The sequence below is a fragment of the Macaca fascicularis genome, chromosome 11, assembly GCF_037993035.2.
Source record: "Macaca fascicularis isolate 582-1 chromosome 11, T2T-MFA8v1.1".
NCBI lineage: Eukaryota > Metazoa > Chordata > Mammalia > Primates > Cercopithecidae > Macaca > Macaca fascicularis.
This window is the reverse complement of record NC_088385.1, coordinates 9125057-9139151: the sequence shown is the minus strand read 5'-3', so window position 1 is coordinate 9139151 and position 14095 is coordinate 9125057. Positions and strand designations below refer to the sequence as shown.

At 49.7% G+C, this 14095-nt stretch overlaps 1 long non-coding RNA gene across 1 annotated transcript; it reads right to left on the bottom strand.

Annotated features, from left to right (window-relative positions):
* Positions 1-4055: 4055 nt before the first annotated feature.
* LOC141407970 (uncharacterized) lies at positions 4056-5275 on the bottom strand. Its single transcript, XR_012419715.1, has 2 exons — positions 5039-5275; positions 4056-4674 (listed from the first exon to the last, which is right to left on the bottom strand). It is a non-coding gene; the product is annotated as an uncharacterized lncRNA (long non-coding RNA).
* Positions 5276-14095: the final 8820 nt, after the last annotated feature.

Sequence of the window (14095 nt, the reverse complement as noted above, 5' to 3'; positions counted from 1 at the left end):
TTCAAAACTGAGGAACGTGGCAGAACAGAGCTGTCAGGAGACTTGAATCACCAACAACGCTGGTTACATGACCCAAAGATGATTAAAACCCCAGGCCCTTCAAGACTGAATGTTATCTATACTTAAATGCATTTAATCACCACATTGGGGGGTTATTCCTTTGTTTTGCTGCAAATATATCCAACGGCTGTAAAAGGAAAAGGCAATTTGTTAAAGAAGCTTCTTGGAGTGTCTCAACGGGCCTCAGAGGCAGGATAAAAGGCAGGAATTCCTGGCAGAAACGCTCAGCCCAGGGCAGGCGGAGTTCTTGAGCACCAACCAAGGCAAAACAAGGTCGAAGACCACACCACACTCTCTTCAATCACATCCTTCATTCCACGTGTCCTTCTATTTCTCGAGACTTCTCTGGCAGAGAGAATTAAATTGTGCTGAGCCTCTGAAAGAAAATGGAAACACACACCCGCAAAGTCCCTGCAGATGCTGAGAATGGGTGCAGCCGTCACAGCCCGAATGTCCTTTCAGGACCATCTGACCTGGCTGCGATCCAAGTATCCAAAGTGCAGGAATGTATGTCGGACCTGTGAAGCCAGGATTACAGCCACTGAAGGGCAGTTTTCCATCCCACCGCAACCGGCCTTGTTAGGGGCTTCCTCGGGGACCACTGACCTCACGCCACCACCCCTCAACTACTTCAACTAACTTACATCATGCCAGAGGCCTCTCCAGGCCGACCAGCCCTGCCCAAGTCCTGCTTCACGGCAAACCCTCCAGGCAAACGTCCTTGGCCTCCTCCAGGAGGCTGTGCTCGGAAAGTGCCCTCACATTTACTTCTGTGGCTCTGAGACATTTAACTAGAGCCCAACACACCTCTTCCTGTTCACAATATTGACTTAACAGATTTTTATGGTGAACTTTCATTGGGAAGAACACTATTTCAGGAGCCCCAATGACCACAGTGAAAATGCTTTTTACCTCCCCTTACGTGACATCCGCAAGGCCAGGTCCAAGGAATGTTCTGGATCTCAGAGAATGGCATATCCACCCGTAGTAAGTCTTGGTTTTGTTTCACAAGCTATCAAACGCTGCCCCGAAGCAGGAAAAACCCCACAACGTGGCAGGGAGGGGCAACCAGCGTGAGTTCGAAGGCCAGACCTCACGGGTCTGCTGACAGCGCGGTGAGGGGTAAACAATGCAGGGTCTAAGGTCAGACCACCCGGGTCCCGCTGACAGTGTGGCTTCAGGAGTTTCTTAAACCCTTTGCTCTCCAAGTTTCATGTCAGAAAAATGCGGTGATAACTGTGGCCACCTCGTGGGATGACGGGAACACACACAGTAACAGTGTCAGCAGGTGACTTGCTGGGCATGTGGTGAGGCCACACTGCTGTAGGTTGCCCCACATGAAATCCAATTCGCTTTAAAAAAAAAAAATACCCCAAACCTACAATCCTATAGAGGTCATTAATCCTAGCTATCCCTCAAGGCATTGAACGAACAATAATGAGCCATCCATCCCCCTGCTGCTGACCTGCCTCAGCCCCACCCTCCGGAAACTGAAATCCCACAGCAGCCACTGCCTCAGCCCCACCCTCCAGAAACCCCGCATCCACACCAGCCACACAGGATGAGGGCAGGAAAGGAGCAGGACTGTGTCTTGGGAACTTAAACTCTGGAAGCTGAGTTAAATCAGTGCCGCTCAAATCTTGTCACCAACGATCTTGTTAAATTGGAAGATTCTGTCTGGGGATCTCGAGGGAACCTGAGGCTCTGCACTGAGTGAGGTGAGCACTCGTGCTGGAATGAGACGTCAGGGAAAGCAACCGAATCTGGGGTCGCAGTTGCCCAAGGCTTGGGTCCCACTGGAAAAGTGGCACCAGGGCCCTCGGGACAGTGGCGGAGGTCCCAGGAGGAAGTCCAGGCGCAGAGACTCGTGGACCCAAAGCTTGCTCCAGGGCCAGGAGGGGCTGCTCCGCTGACAGCCACGAGGCAGGCAGCCTTCGAGCTCCTCCAGCTGCCATCCTGCAGGCAGGGAGGACAGTGCCCAGACCACCCCAGGGCTCCCCCAGCCTGCCAGGCTGCTACTCTTACTCCAGCCACTGACAAGAGTCCCCATGTCCCAAGCTAGGTTGAAACAGTGCCCCAGGCCTCAGGGCACATGCACCCCTGCAGGGCCACTCCTACCCAACACCTGGGGATGGTTATTCCCACACATCCCCAACTCACAGCAAAACTTGAAAATGAAAGTCGGAGCATATAGCCAGGAAACCAATGCTCAAGAAGCAATTCCAGGGTGACTCTTCCTAGAGCTATTGCTACTGAACATCTTTAAAAACATTTCCAGGGTGACTTCCTAGAGCTATTGCTGCTGAAAATCTTTCAAATTCTTCATTTCAAAATTAGCTTTTATTACACTATCTCCCTATTCTACCCAGACTCTAGAAAAGAAAACCATTACAAATTCCAATTCTATCTTACAGCAAGTTAGAAACATACGTTTCCTCAAAGGATTCTACGTGTTTCCACATCTTTAGTGGCTGTCTCTTTGTGAAAAAAGTAATGCTGTCTGGAAGCAAAAACCACATTAGAAATGCTTTAAATAAGATTCTTCCTCTTGTCAGGAGAGCAAAGCCACCGCCCTAAGCAGAGGTGAGGGCTCAACAGCTCCCAGGCAAAACCTTAACACACAATGGGGAAGGCAATTCATTTCAAGAGAGTTACCAAGGGCCACAGCGTGAGACCAGCATAGCCATGAAAACTGCAATCATTTCACAACAGAATGAAATTCATAAAGAACTGCTGAGAAGCATGTGATAAGTTACATAAATCACCGTTCCTTAAATTCTGACGGTTGACTAGAACAGCAGTAGCTTCACGGTACAGTTCAAACAGGAGAAAGGCAGGGAGGGGTGGTTTCCACACCACACAGGGCCTGCAGGAAAGGGACACTCTTCCCGTAAACGGGAGATCCTGGGAGTGATGTGATAAACCACGGTGACAGGCACGGAACTGTGCAAGCCGGAGTCGTGGCCTGGGCCCCACCACGGAGCTTGTGTCCGTGAACGACGAGGCTCGAATGTCAGGCCGGGGGCTACCGAGGCAGGTATCAGGGAACAAGAAAACGAGCGCACGGTGCGAGGCAAAGGTCTGAAACTGCGCAGCAACTTCGAGTCAAGTGGGACAAACTGACTCAAAATACAGGTTCTAAAAACACCACAGCGAGCTGTTCCTGGGCTCTGGAAAGGCTAAGTGACTATTGCCCACACTGAGCATCTGCTCCCAGAGATGACCCTGGTGACAAGTAAGGCCCAGCTCCTCCGAACCCGCGCCGAACCTCAGCAAGGAACTTTGCTGGTATCTTATGGCGTATCAACATGTTCCTTTAAAATCTGGTATTTCATCAACAATGCAGGCGCCAGCTTTGACTCATTTACATTTCAATTAAACAAGATAATTTACACCCTGACCATGCCAGCTAAGAGTTTCCTACAATCTTGAAACAGAGCCAGAGGCTCCAGTCTGCTCCTACACAACACTACGTCTCTACAAGTTCGATGGGTTTTTACTTTCCATGTCTTCACTTGCCTAGTGCTAGAAAGCAGATTAAAAACAGAAGAAACTCAGAAACACTATTGAATGAGACTCAAATATCTTGCAGTCATCATCCTGATGCGATGTTTATTCAAGAGAAATGTTCTCACCTGCAGAAAGCAGCACACATCAACACGCACCGGTAACTGTCACCAGCATTCCTGATCATCTTCCCTTCCACGGCCACCTGCAGACCCACGGAAAGCGGGGTGACACGGGCCGATTCTTGTAGCGAGCAGGCCAGGGTGCACTCAAAGTGCATCTCTTTCCAGAGGGCCGCCACAGAAAGTTACACATTTATTCCATGAATGGCGCTGCACCAAACATTTCTGTAAGATTCTCTAAGCAAGCTTTTCCTTCTGCCTAAAATGGCCCGACACAAACTGAAAAAGCTCTTGGAGCTGGCAAAGACTTCAGTATCTCCTTAACTATTGTCATGAGAGCCCATGTGAAGAGACCACCAAACAGGCTTTGTGTGAGCAACACGGCTGTTTATTTCACCTGGGTGCAGGCGGGCTGAGTCCCAAAAGAGTCAGCAAAGGGAGGTAAGGGTGGGGCCGTTTTATAGGATTTGGATAAGTAAAGGAAAATTAGTCAAAGGGGGGGGGTTTTCTCTGGCGGGCAGCAGTGGGGGTCACAAGGTGCTCAGTGGGGGAGCTTTTTGAGGCAGGGTGAGCCACGAAAAGGAATTTCACAAAATAATATCATTGCTTAAGGCAAGGACCAGCCATTTTCACTTCTTTTGTGGTGGAATGTCATCAGTTAAGTCCAGGCAGGGCATTTGCACTTCTTTTGTACTTCTTCAGTTACTTCAAGCCATCTGGGCATATACATGCAAGTCACAGGGGATGCGATGGCTTGGCTTGGGCTCAGAGGCCTGACAACGATAATCTTCACTTCTAAGGTGTGGGGTAAGATCATATAATCCCCAACTCGGCTCCCGATGCTGCGTGTGGCATCCAGCAACAGCACGTTCCATTCCTGGATTACATTTGAGTCAAGAGTCCACAGTGAGAACGATTTCTGGTGAATGAGACACCAGGCAGGAGGGCGATTCCGATGGGCAGCTCTTCACACACAGCCCAGGAGCTGGGGGGAGGGGGAGAGGAAGAGGCCGACGCGCGTCCACCATGCTCACGCCCCCTTCAATGCCCCCCACTCCTAGAGGCCCGGACCCAAGGGAAATCTGACCTGAAAATGGGCAAACCCTCACTTTGGCAGAGGGACAGGGACTCGGGGCCACACCTTGACCTCAGAGCAACACAAGTGCAGACACAGTACCCCAGGACACCCTCCCCACCCAAATTCAAGGAAGAAAACCATCGCCCCGCCCCTTTGCGGAAACCCCGGCTGCTGGAGCAGATGCCTGCCGCCCGGTGTGTGCAGCCTCTCGCATCCCACGTTCCGGGCTCAGCACCTATGCCTCAGCCCTGGCACTGCTCACCACACTCACAGGTGTGCCAGGAGGGGCAGGTCCTAAGGTCTCCACTGCACCAAAACCTGCAAGGCGAAGGGGCCGCTCACTCCAGCAGGAGTCCAGAAGCAGTGACTGCAACAGCGTCAGGGCGTGAGAATTCTCCCCTCGGTCTCCGAGTCTCCAGTCTGTTGCCCGCCAGAGTCTTCTGCCAACCGCGAGGCCCAAGCTGAGGGGCACATTTGGTTCTGACCATTTCACTTGTCAAGATCAATACTGCAAACATATCCAATTCATCCTGTCACTAAAAGTGAAATAATCCGCCATCTCCATCACAGATGACGCAGTCAGGTTTCCATTACCGGGGTGTTTTTCTTTTTTTTCTTTTTTTTCTTTTTTTGAGAGAGTTTGTTCTGTCGCCCCAGGGTGGAGTGCAGTGGCGCGATCTCGGCTGACTGCAACCTCTGCCTCCCGGGTACAAGTGATTCTCCTGCCTCAGCCTCCCAAGTAGCTGGGATTACAGGTCCCCGTCACCGTGCCCGGCTAATTTTCGTATTTTCAGTACAGACAGGGTTTCACCATGTTGGCCAGGCTGGTCTCCAACTCCTGATCTCAGGTGAGCCACCTGCCTCATCCTCTCAAAGTGCTGGAATTACAGGCGTAAGCAACCACGCCCTGCCATTACTGGTGTAATTTCTAAGCCACTCTCTCACACCCACTCCCATTTTTTTTTAAAAACCAGCTTTATGGCTATCTCTTTTCCAAGAGAACCAGTTACCCATTTGAAGTACAAATAAGATACCATATTTAAAAACCAAAAATGCCAATTTGCACAGACGTCTCCAAATACCCAGTCGATTTGAGCCTTGAGAGTATGATCAAGCTGTTGGCTGAACACAACTTTCCTATCCATCTGTCTGCCTGTGAGTTAGACAGAAGGACCAAGCCACAAGCTAGGGACATAAAGACAGCAACCACTAAGGCAGCCGAGACTCCAAATAAAAGCTCGAAGGACCAACATAAAGGGGATATTATTTTGAAGCTTGTCAAAGGAACAGTTGGGAAGATGTTCACATTTTTAGAATTTTCATAGTAATACTTATAATTTACAAAGAATTTAAAATTGTGTAGTCATTATTTTGCTTTTTTCTAGATGTGCCCCTCAACAGGGTTGCTAGCTATAATTCTACATCACAGGATTCAGAACAGTACCCTTTTGGAGCAGATGCCTGTAATCGAGGAATTCCGCCTAGTCAGTTCACTTTAAGCGTGAGACGCCCTCCTCTCCTCCTTCCTTTTCAGAACTTCCAGACGATGAAACAGGGACCTCCTCAGACGTCCCACGGTGCAGGCGGCCAAAGGGGAAGGCGGCGGCAGCCTGAATAAGGCGACCGGGAAATCACATTCCACAAACAGAAATTCTCCATGTGCTTTACATGCGCTGTCTCTGAAGAACTATGTCAGTCTAACAGTCACTGGAAAACTGTATTCAAGTGTCATTTCACATTTCAAGCAAAGAAAACAGTGGTGGGGCGTGAGGGAAAAACATAGCCATGTGTTCCGGGGTATTAAATAAGCTTTTCTCTGTTATAAATGTATAATTATACATTCTCAGATTTCTGTATAATTGATATGCTTCCTAATTAGCAGACATAGTAACAAAAAGTGAATTCCAAGTGTAAGATCGGAGGACACGTTCACATGACTTCAGGTTCTGCTACTGGGTTTCAACTTAAGAAACTGGTTCTGTGTACTGGTAACAAGGCATGAGAGTCTGTGTGAGAGTCTGTGTGGCTGTAATCAGGGTTCGTGTTGGCTCCGTAGCAGAGGATATTACACTGTTACACTATCTTCTACAAAAAATCCTGAAAAAATGAAGGCTGAATAGACATACACACACTCCCAAAATAATCCAAATGTCCACCGATATCAAAAAGAGATGAATTACTGTTTCCATCATGGAATATTCCACAGCAGTGAAAACCAATTATAGCCACAGGTGCCAACTAGGATAAAGAAAATCTTTTAAACACGCTTAAAGTGAACTGACTAGGCGGAATTCCTCGATTACAGGCATCTGCTCCAAAAGGGTACTGTTCTGAATCCTGTGATGTAGAATTATAGCTAGCAACCCTGTTGAGGGGTACATCTAGCAAAAAGCAGAAGATGACTACACAATTTTAAATACTTTGTAAATTATAACTATTACTATGAAAATTCTAAAAATGTGAACATCTTCCCAACTGTTCCTTTGACAAGCTTCAAAATAAATACCGGGCATTGCTCCCCACACCCACAGGTGTGCCAAAATAAATGAAAATATAGCCCAAGATAGTAGAATCGAAACCTGAAGATGTACGAGCTGTCCCTGCCTCGGTATCTATACATCGTGTAGAAATTTAAGAGCAGGTAGTGACACTGCAATGCAAGGCTCAAACCAGCTGGGTATTTGTAAACTTCTGTGCAAATTGACATTTTTGGTTTTTAAACAGGTGTTATTTGTACTTCAAACAGGTAACTGTTTAGTTTTCTTGGAAAAAATACAGCCATAAACCTGGTTTAAAAACAAAAAAAATACAGGAGTGGGTATGAGAGAGAGCTGCTTAGAAATTTTTCCAGTAGCATCAGGGAGCAGTGGCTCATGCCTGTAAAATCCACAGGGCCTTTGAGGGCACTGGTGTCCTCTGCTGCCTTCCTGCTGGACTGACCCCAAGACATTCACTGGGTTTCCACCCCTGTCTCATTCAACATCCCCCCAAGGGTGGTCTTCATCCTCGTCTGGGGCTCAGCTCTGCCCCAATTTCCTAAATCTCTGCCTTCAGAGCCTGATAACAGCCATGCCCAGGGTAACCTTAAGTCCAAGTTTACCCCAGCGAGTCCCGATTTTATCTGTTAACCCAGCATCGCCTTAGTGATAATTTATCCTGTAAATTCCAACTGCCTTCACACCTCACCCCTGCTGTCTCACAGCAGACCCCACTCAGATGCACCTGCCCCAGACCCCACAGCCAGGTCTGTGCATGCTGCCCTGCTCCGCCCACGTGGGGACCACCTCTCTTTCTTAAGGAATCAGCTGGCGATCATCTCCTTGTGGAGGGCTGCCCTGACTTCCAACCCTCTCCGGCAAAGGCAGAAGCCGTCCTCGGTACTTCCCCCAAAACTCAGGCCAAGTATGAAGATGGCGCAGATGCTAACTGTGCCTGGGATGCCATGGGCAGGGTCCCCAGATGCTCTGCACATGGCCCGGGACACCGCCTGAACACAGTAAGTGCTGAAGAAATAAAACGGATGTGCGCTGACCTCTGATAGCGCCTCCTTCACCATCCACATCTGTCTCCCCCTCTGGACAGTAAAATCCACAAGACGGGGAGGGCTTGTCTCACTCATCTTCAAACTCCCAGGGTCACCCTGGCACGTAAAGGGGACTCAAATGTCTTCTGAAGGAAGCAGCTGGTTAGCTGCCGAGTTAAAGGGTCTCTGGAATTCAGAGCTCTGCGTAGGAGTCCAGCACACTTTAATATGAATGACTCCAACCACGGCAGAAGTGGCCATGGAACCAGTGCTAACCAATTCAGGGTTTGTTCACTGTTTCAGTTCATTATCACAACTCACTCTAACAGCAACCGCGCACAGATCCTCAGACATCTACAGAGTGGGACGATAGCGCCGAGTCACGTGAACATCCCGTTGCAGACTGGGAGACACTGGTCAGACAAGGACCCAGGGAGAGCACAGACCTCGCGTTAAATCGGTTCCGTGTAAACAGCACTCCCTGCCAGGCTCTTTCCTATCTGTACAACTTCTACAAATTCAACTCTCGCACCTGACACCAAGAATAGTGTATACCCCCGTGTGAACGCCCCACTTACCTCCGAAAATGACCCGGCATGGCCCAGTACAAATCATTTCAACATAAGGGAACTGGAGGGCATGTGGGGCTTTCTCGAGTCCCTGCTGCCTCCTGATGGGAAGGTCCAATGCTTCACACCCCTAGTGAAGAGCGGGTCTCTTCGGCCCCCTCAGAATCAAGAAAACCCATGTTCACTTTCTCAAGACCACACACAACCGAGTCACAAAGCAGGGCGGAACCTCGACTCTCTGGGTTCAGGTCATGTCGAGTTTACGACCTGCTGCTGTGAACACTGCAGGAAATGATGAGCCTGATTCTGGCTTTGACCTCGAGCTCATCAGCATTAACTAATTTCACTTTCCAGGGGACCAACTTCAAAGGTCTGCAAAGTCAGAGAAGAGAGAGGAGATGGAACACGCCCTCACCCCAGACCTGTTGCAAGCACACACTTCTCAGATGCGTCCCAAGGTGCACAGCGTGTCCAATGCCTGCTCATGTTCACCGACCTATAGGTCTTCTATGTGGCATCAGCCTCCTGCGCACTGCGGACACGAAGTATAATGGCAAGTCCCCTCTGCAGCAAAGCTGAGGCGCAGGGACCCAACGGAATAGAACTGATCTTTTTCTGACAGTCTCAAAACAGAAGAAAATACTGTACAGCCAACCTCCCCTCACACAGGTTTATTTACCTGTGACTCACAGGCCATGACAGACAACTTCAGGTTCTTACCGATTCCTATTCTCCCCATCCAGGAAGCCTTTGTTTTTAATATTGTACGAACTTGCCATTTTGTAGGCCAAAAACAGCAAATATTGGCAGTTTGCTACGGTTCAACTGAATAAAATATGATCATGACCTTTTGTGAAACCATGAAGAAAAGGTGGATATCTCAGTATGTGTTTCCAGACTGGCTTTGTTCCTGAAGCACCAACTCTTTTCACTCAGGATTTTAGACACTGAAGAATAAACATCAATATCCCACCAAGGAAACCAAAAGAATGAAATAACTTTGCATCCACCTTGGAGCCTTTTTAGGACAAGGCAGGACACAAACTTTTAAAAAGCTGCAGTTGTCCCTCTGTATACACAGGGACATGGATTCCAGAACACGCCCCGAGTTTACCCAAATGTACGTATCCACAGGACTCCGTGGCCACCCCATGGAACCGCATGTAGGAAACGTCGGCCCTCCACAAAGCCAGGTTTTCTCAATAAGGGTTAGGTTGGAAAAAAAATTAACATAAGTGATCCTTCGAAGCTCAAAACCCATGTCGTTCAGGGTCAGCTGCATTTACTACTTGTGTCATATCTGAGGCCTGAAAGCCATCATTCTCGATACCTTAACATGACGGTTAACAAACTAACTGTTCATTCTGATTAGAAAGAGGAAGAAGCTTATTTTTACAAGCTGACAATGAGAGTGGACGCTGCTACGGTGAATGGAGAACAGACCTAAGCAAGCACCAAGGCTGGGGTGACTGCCTGTGCTCAGACCCACTAAGGCCTATTCCTCCATATCCCTCTGCTGAAAGGAATAACTCCTTCTCCCCCACGATGAAAAGGCTTTTTTAAAAATATTCACACGAGAAGTGCTATGAAAAGCTGAAAGGTCACAGATAACATTTTAAAAAATAAACATTGATGTAAGCATTTAACAAGCCCATTATGATTAAAAAAAACAAAAACAAAAACGGTATTAAGTTGCTGGGTGCAGCGGCTCATGGCCATAATCCCAGCACTTTGGGTGGCCGAGGTGGGTGCATCATCTGAGGTCAAGAGTTTAAGACCAGCCTGGTCATCATGGTGAAACCCCGTCTCTAATGAAAATACTAAAATTAGCCAGGCATGGTGGCAGACGCCTGTAACCCCAGCTTCTTGGGAGGCTGAGGGAGGAGAATCACTTGAACCCTGAAGGGAGAGGTTGCAATGAGCCGAGATCATACCATTGCACTTCAGCCTGGGCGTTGAGTGTGTAACTCCATCTCAAAAAGAAAAAAAAAGTGTCAAGTTTTCCTTCCAATGAACCTATCATTCAGCCACCGAGGTATCCTATAGCTACTTATTCAGCCATGAGATACACCACAGGAGATATAGGCGAACAGGACACAGTTCCTCCCTGAAAGAAGGCTGCACCCCAACAGAAGGCAGGTACACAATGCGAATGGAATTGGCGTAGGGAACACAGATGCTGCTGCAGGTGGAACTGGCTGCACAGAGCACCCGCTCAAGTGTCTGGGAAATAAGGACCTGTTGGTGGCATCACCTTCCGCACCTGAGCTGGGGCGGTGGGGAGCCTGTCACCACCACCACCCGGGGCAAAGACCCCCAGAACCGCACGAGCTTACAAACTCACCGAGGCAATGACCGAGCAATGCGCGTGGAGTGATGCGAACACGCAGACGTCAGGGCCACGCGCGGCGTTGGTTTTGTGCCTCGACCTGAGCCTGCCTTGGGTTCCCAGATGGCTGGTTCTGCATTATTTCTGTGTGAGATGCATGTTTGCCTCTGGACTGAGTGGAGACCCATCCTCGCCGGTGTTGGGGGCACCACCCTATCCACCCAGGGCTCGAGTAAAACAGCAAGGCAGGGAAGACTGGGCTCACTCCACCTGTCTGGCTGATGGGCCAGTGACATCTGTCTTCTGCCACCCGTGCTCCTGGGTCTCAGCTCCTCAGACCCAGGTGGGATCTGCACCCTCTGCTCCTCAAGTCTTCAAGCCACACCCTCCCAGCTTGCAGGCTGTGGCTCCTGGGACTTCTTGGACTCCGTAGCCCCTGCAGCAAATCTTCCCCTGGAGACACACGCACACGTGGCTGGCTGGCTGTCTCTCTGGAGAGCCCTGACTAAAAGCTGCCCCTAAAACAAGTGGTCTTCAGAGTTTCTTTCTAGCCCTAAGATCCCAGCGCCCCTCCTACAATTCTAAACGGAAAGATGAACGGAGACCAGTGGACAGAGGTGTGTGCCGAGGACAGCGGCGCTGGGCAGGAGGGCACTAACGCTCTCACTAAGCGAAGAATCAATGTTGCTTTCCACAAAAATGAGAACAGTAAAGATTTCTTCAAACAGAAATGAGTTTGTTTCATGATTTGCTCTTAATACATAAGAAATCATAAAAGTAGGCCTATTAACAATTACGTAAGTCTTTAGAGGCCCTTGAACTACTTCTGTCCCTTTGTGTTTTTATACAAAATAAGCCTGAGGTTAAAGAGGATAACATCACTGGCCACAGCTGGGGACACGCGAGGACACAGCTTATACCCATGAGGTCCCTGGGTGCCCCGAGTCCTTCCCTTGCTATTTATGGAATTATGGGAGAAACCAGGAGGGTCTGAGCATGGACCTGGCCATGCCCCCAGGGGCCAAGGAAAGCATCCATCTATCCAGTCTTCCCTCCAACCCCGCAGTTCCCTCCTACCCGGACTCTTGGGCTGACGCGGCTCATGCACTCAGCAGCGCATTCATTCAGTGTTTAGCTTTGCATCACGAGGGCCTCCTCTGGCCTCCTCTGACCACCCCTGGACCTGCAGTCAGCACTAGTCTGCAGGACACGCATGGACAAGGTTGATGGATCACGGCCTCTAACGAGGAAGGTGCCAGGCAAGGAGTCGGAGACGCCAGGGATGGGGCAGCACTCACCCGGGGAGGCGAAGGCCGGCACCGGCCACCACAGAGGACCTCCCTTCCCACCCTGAAGGCAGCTCACCCAGGGAGGTGAAGGCCAGCATCGGCCACCACTGAGGACCCTTCCCACCCCGAAGGCGGCTGTGATCACGTTTCCCATCGCACTAAGAGACCCCTGTATTGAGCACAAACCTTTTCAACCTTCGAATCAATAAAGAATCACAACACGGACATTCCCTCAATCCAAATGGCCAACCCACAAAACAGACACGCAATCATACACATTTCCTGTGGGAAAGTCAGTCCCTCCCTGGGGCCTCGCGCCAGGGGTGGGGGAGCATCATGGGGAGACGCCCTAGCCCCAGCCTGGCTCCTCCCCCTACAACTCCTTTTCCCTCTGCCCCCGCCCCTCCCCACCCCCTCCTAGCTTCAGAGGCTCCTTCCTCAAATTCTTTCCCCTTGATGAAGTCATTCATTCCCAAACTGCAAAGCAAAGGCACGGGGGCTCAAAAGAAAACCCACACCATGGCCCGTATTTTAGATTCTCATAAGTTTGAGAATAACCAAGCAAGAATCTTTGGCATCTGAATGTGGTCTGAAGGCATCTCAGCACAATGCCTGGCATTGGCCCGGAGTGGATCATGGGTGTCTCGGACGTCTTCGTAACTCTACACCAATTATTTTGAAACATCACTAGCAGAATAGAACCATGTGAATAGTTACTTCTCTATTAAAAGTAGCAAAAGACTCCAAGCTGCCCTCAGGGAACATCCTTCCCACGAGGAGTTTCTGCATCGAGCCTTTCAGGCACAGGCCTCGCCCCCGGGCCCAACTCCCTCATCCCTTCGTCATAAAGTAGCAAAGACAGCGGGGAATAAAGCAAGTGAAGGAGTCGGTCCCACACAAAACGAGCTCCAGAAGCTACAGCCACTCTCCCAGTGTGGGAGCCAAGTCCAGAGACCTGGAAACCTCAGCGTTCCCAGGGAGGAAGGCAGAACAATGCCATTTCCCCCTAGTTTAGGGAGACAGCACCCCACGTCCTCTGGCCTTAATAGAAGAGAGACTTCACATAAATGATTAGAATGAATCCACCACACACAGAAAGTGGGCTAAGGGCTAAGACACCCATGTACATGCCCAGCAAAAACACATTAAAGGAACACACAGATAAGCAAAGTTCTCCTGTTATCCACGAAATATTCAGAAACAAATCCAACAAGCAATCTCTTTGCAATCAAAAGAGCAATTCAGAGGTGCAGATTAAAAATCAAGATACAACTGAACCCCTAATACACCAAGAACCAAGCTCCACAGAAGTGAAATCACATCACCACCTCCCAGCTGAAGGAAGCAGCCCTGGCCACTGGCCAGCTGTTCACTCGTGGGTCAGTGAACGAAAGGCAATGCTGTCCAGGACAACGAGGAGATGTTAACCTGAAAAGGGCAAAATTGCAGAGGCTGGAGGGACCTTCCAGGTAACCCGGCCCCCTCAGTGGACAGAGGACCCCCGTGGGGCCACAGAGCCCAGAGCTCCAGTGTGTACGGGGCAAGCACTCAACTGCAACCCTGATGATGTCCGAACGCCTTCTACATCTCTGCCCCATTAACAGGGAATCCGTGAATG